The sequence below is a fragment of the Limulus polyphemus genome, unplaced genomic scaffold, assembly GCF_000517525.1.
Source record: "Limulus polyphemus unplaced genomic scaffold, Limulus_polyphemus-2.1.2 Scaffold10788, whole genome shotgun sequence".
Lineage (NCBI taxonomy): Eukaryota > Metazoa > Arthropoda > Merostomata > Xiphosura > Limulidae > Limulus > Limulus polyphemus.
In genome coordinates this window covers 1-5,529 of record NW_013676398.1, presented here as the reverse complement: position 1 = coordinate 5,529, position 5,529 = coordinate 1, and the positions used below count along the sequence as shown (strand labels likewise).

General features: G+C 35.5%; 1 long non-coding RNA gene across 1 annotated transcript in view; it reads right to left on the bottom strand.

Moving 5' to 3' along the window:
- The window catches only part of LOC111083704, an 11,162-nt gene extending 5,997 nt beyond the window's left edge, over window positions 1–5,165 (bottom strand). Inside the window, exon 1 of the long non-coding RNA XR_002609200.1 lies at window positions 4,828–5,165. This is a non-coding gene — a long non-coding RNA (uncharacterized LOC111083704). The remainder of the gene's footprint in view (window positions 1–4,827) is intronic.
- Between the last annotated feature and the right edge of the window lie 364 nt (window positions 5,166–5,529).

The window sequence follows — 5,529 nt, the reverse complement described above, 5'->3', positions numbered from 1 at the left end:
GGTAACATGTGGTACAGGTTGGTACATCTACTTATATCTAGGTTGTAGTCAGTGGTAACATGTGGTACAGGTTGGTACATCTACTTATACCTAGGTTGTAGTCAGTGGTAACATGTGGTACAGGTTGGTACATCTACTTATATCTAGGTTGTAGTCAGTGGTAACATGTGGTACAGGTTGGTACATCTACTTATATCTAGGTTGTAGTCATGTGGTACAGGTTGGTACATCTACTTATACATAGGTTTTGATATGCAGCAGTAGATATTCCACTTGAGAGTGGAAACTGAGACAAGACTATGTGAAACCATTCTAAATGTAGTAAAGACAAAAACACCAAAAATCACTTCACTAATAACTTGTATAACAATGTACTTAGAAGAGTGACTGAACTTTTAACAATGGTTTTTGACTTGTCATCGCAATGACACCACTTGTTACAGTTATTCTTTAAATGTATTGTATAGGTTATGTTCAAAGAATCAGGAAATACACTATTGTGTATTTTTTACACTAGCACAACTAGTTCTGGAGCATGTTTTCATCTTACAGATCACTGCATACCACCAATAAGAATTTACCACATATAGTAAATTCTGTTAATAATTCTTATATTGCAAGAAATAATGATCTGAAATACTTATAGCTGTCATGGATATAGTCTGTCTGATCAACTAAGTCTAATCATTAATCAATTACTTGTTTACTTATTCTTGCTATACACCAGCAACTAACTAGTCTTGCACTCTAAATTTGAGCTGCTAATGTGCTGCCATCTTCAGGTAGGTTTTGAAAAAGACTGTGTTTGCAGTGGGAGTGGCTGGGAATTAATCCTGGGTCTTCATCGTTATAAAGTGAACCACTTTCACACGAGGTATCCAAGTTTTGTCTACACTGAGTTGTATAAACACGTTATCAGGTAGGAGGATACTTTTATCTTCTTTCTCGTTCATACGCCATTATTTTTATATTATTCTGGTATGATGGGATATTACAGGTATTCGGTAGTCTAACATTCATAACAAGATGTTCTAATCACTGTTTTTTCTCTCCATTGGGTCTTGGTTTGGTGAGTATTAACTACAATCACATTGTGTTTTGGCTTCTTAAAACTTCTGACTTTATGCTACATTTTTTCATAGAGATCTTTAACATATGGAAATATGACCATATGTGTAATTTTCTCCCGCCTATCCTTGGTGTTTATCTTTTTTAATTCTTCTTCTTCTTTATCTTTACTGTCAGGAAAGTAAGTATTTAATTAGAAAGACCTAAACATAAATGAGCTGAAACATGTCACCTTTCTCCATAAATATAACCAACATAATTCCTGAAACACTTCACGTCAAGTTTCTTGTCAACACCCCCACGTAAAAGATTAGCTTAGAAACTTAGCAATGAAAAGTCCCGATATAGAATCCAAAATACCACATAACACAACCACAAGACAGAGCATAAATATAACAGTGTACATCAGAAAACAGACAACACAAACGTACCACGATACACACACAGCCATTGAGACTTCACACAATAAAAAACTTTACATCAAGAAACTAAATTCATTCATCAATTCTCAACATTACAGACACACCTAAACCTAAAGAAACAAAGCAGCATTCTAACTAAAGGACACTTAACAAAACACCCACCCTAACTATAGTTACTACCATGAAAGACAAACTTACAATCAACCAGAACACAAAAAAAAGAAGAATTCAAATTAAAATAAGGTCAGCAATCCAAGAAAATCCACTGTAATACCCCTAACATAGAAAAAAATGCCTTTAGGAAGTTAAAGAAACAAAACATCAAAACAAATATACCAGAAGGCAAAGGTAATGCCATTACAATCATTGAAAAAGAGGAATCCACCAATAAGCTCCACACTAATTTAAGATGGCCAATAAACAAAGACCAAATCCAGCCCAACAGCTAACACAAAGAAATATATTTAATAACTTCTCAAGAAACATTGTAAAGAAGATGGAAGGGACACAATTAATGGTACACCACAGCACCATCCCACATAACTATCGTCTACCTAAATTCATAAATCAGGAAATTATCTCCATCCCAAAATTAACAGCAGACATTGATAATGCCATCCCTTAGCCAAGTATTCATAAAAATAGGTGAAACATCTTTACATGTTTACAACTCAGTTCACAGATTATAAAAACAACAACAATAGCATTACAAGAAACAATTAGTTTTGACGTATCCAACCTTTTCATTAACATAACAACCCTTTAAAGACTATACATACTCTGCCAGCAACATGAAATCTATAAGAATCTCAGAAAATGCACCCAACTGACATTCTTCATGATAAAATAACTCGCAAGCTTCTGTATCAACACAAAACTCACTTTCAACGTGAAGATGGACACTACCAATAAGAAGAAGGCCTAGCTAAAGGCTCTCCCCTATCACGGTACACAGGAACTTCTACATGTGACATTTGGAAGATACCAGGATCTGGCTGAGATATGTTCACATTATATTGATAATATACAACCATACACTACAGAATTCACAAACACACAGCATCCAACAATACAATCAACAACATAAATAAAAACTTCCCATACTTAGACATGATAATTACTAAAATATAGAACACAGAGTTTACATATATCAGAAAATACCTTGATTATGGATCAAACTACCACAACAAGTGGGAATGACAGTCTAGTTTGACTATGGATCAAACTACCACAACAAGTGGGAATGACAGTCTAGTCTGATTATGGATCAAACTACCACAACAAGTGGGAATGACAGTCTAGTTTGACTATGGATCAAACTACCACAAGTGGGAATGACAATCTAGTTTGACTATGGATCAAACTACCACAACAAGTGGGAATGGCAGTCTAGTTTGACTATGGATCAAACTACCACAACAAGTGGGAATGACAGTCTAGTTTGACTATGGATCAAACTACAACAACAAGTGGGAATGACAGTCTAGTTTGACTATGGATCAAACTACCACAACAAGTGGGAATGACAGTCTAGTTTGATTATGGATCAAACTACCACAACAAGTGGGAATGACAGTCTAGTTTGATTATGGATCAAACTACCACAACAAGTGGGAATGACAGTCTAGTTTGATTATGGATCAAACTACCACAACAAGTGGGAATGACAGTCTAGTTTGCAGAATAAGTACAAGATTCATAATACAAAACATGCTGAACAAACTTCACTAGAACTCACCTTGATGGGTATCCTAAGCACTTAACTGAATGTACATGGGGTAAGTCCAATGGACCAGTGTCTGTGAATTAATGACATGAGACTGACTTGGACTCTTACAACTCAAAGTACAAAGTGATGTTCATGTGAAGAATAAAAATACTTTTGTCCATCTTACAGCTTACGTGTCGTACAGCTTACGTGTCGTACAGCTTACGTGTCGTACAGCTTACGTGTCGTACAGCTTACGTATCGTACAGTTTACATGTCGTACAGTTTACGTGTCGTACAGTTTACATGTCGTACAGTTTACATGTCGTACAGTTTACATGTCGTACATTTTACATGTCGTACATTTTACATGTCGTACAGCTTAAGTGTCATACAGTTTAAGTGTCGTACAGTTTACATGTCATACAGTTTACGTATCGTACAGTTTTCGTATTGTATTTTCATAACCTCTAAATGTATGAAATGGATATCTACAGTTTTTGTACCATCCTCGTATACGTTATCTGATATTTACTCTCCTCTACCAAGTACTGTTGCTAAATAAGTAATGTAGGATAAAATGAATATTTCATAACTCTTGACATCAAATACTATATAGAATAGCACTATGCAAAAGGTCATGACATGTGCACTTTGACCCCTAAAGGTGAACATAGGTTAATAAAGAAGTTAAACACCAGGAATAAACAAAGAAGATTATGGCATCACATATTTATTACTCTCTATATCAAAGGACTGAAAACATACAAAAGCCACCACAGTCAGAACACAATACAATCACACCATACACCACAGTCAGAACACAAAAAGATCACTTGCAACATCCCTTAAGAATGTGAACTCCAAGACAATGAAGAAACAAACAGACCAACAAAAGTTAGCATAATAAACACACAAAACTCTCCAGTACTGATCTATCCATTATGCCAGAGAACAAGTCCATGCAATAAAATGGAACAATATGAAACTCATGGAATATGACACAACAAGACCCTGTAATAAAATGGAACAATATGAAACTCTTGGAATATGACACAACAAGATCCTGCAATAAAATGGAACAATATGAAACTCATGGAATATGACACAACAAGACCCTGCAATAAAATGGAACAGTATGAAACTTATGGAATATGACATAACAAGACCCTGCAATAAAATGGAACAATATGAAACTCGTGGAATATGACACAACAAGACCCTGCAATAAAATGGAACAATATGAAACTCGTGGAATATGACACAACAAGATCCTGCAATAAAATGGAACAATATGAAACTCATGGAATATGACGTAACAAAGAGTTAAGAACCATCCTGCATTAAACTTAACTGATAGCACACTCAGTCAACATAGGATAATAGCCAGCAAAACCTGGATACTTTCTCTTGAAAGCTTTTAAATAATTAGTTGGTTCAATTGGTATTGAAGTAACCCCAATACAAGTAAGTACCAAATCCAGGATCAAATCCCAGCTACAAAATTAGTTAGCAATCAGTATCTTGTAATAAGAAATTTGATGATCAGAGGCAACTAACCATGACAGCAACTAATATCCAATAACTACAACCTTGCTCTTAGTACTTATGATATAATTACAGGCTTACCTGTCAAAATAATGGTTGGTGTTTGAGGGGTCTGGGGTGAGGGCTGACTGGAGGAGATGACAGTGGACTTGGAGTACGAAGTTGGAGAATGAAGGCTAGGCTCTGATCCGTTAGAAGGCATCCCATAATACATCACACTGACATCAACACTATCCTGAAGCCTTGACAGGGGTTGCGTCTGGACGTTAGAGTAATGATACCTGTTTCCTTCGGTCATGCCCAACTCCACCGATACCCGAGGCCCTGATCCATTTCCAGTATCATGATATATATTGGAAACATTAGATGATGATAAATTACAGTTGGATGTTGGATCGCTACTGTTAGGCAAGTGCTACACACACACACACACACAAGAAAAAAAAATAAGATATACAAATTACAACCTAATAGTTTGCTGCAATCTGAAGTGGATTTCCCTTTCATCAAAAATCAATAATCACGTCAAACTGAATTAAACTTAATTAAGTGGATATATTATTACACACACTTGAGCGCATTAACACGCATATACAAAGGTATTTCAGTACAGTAAATAACTGCCATTTCTCTAGACAAGAATCAATTGTAATTAAGGTTACTTATACTGATACTTCAGTACAGTAAATAACTGCCATTTCTCTAGACAAGAATCAATTGTAATTAAGGTTACTTATACTGATACTTCAGTACAGTAAATAACTGCCATTTCTCTAGACAAGA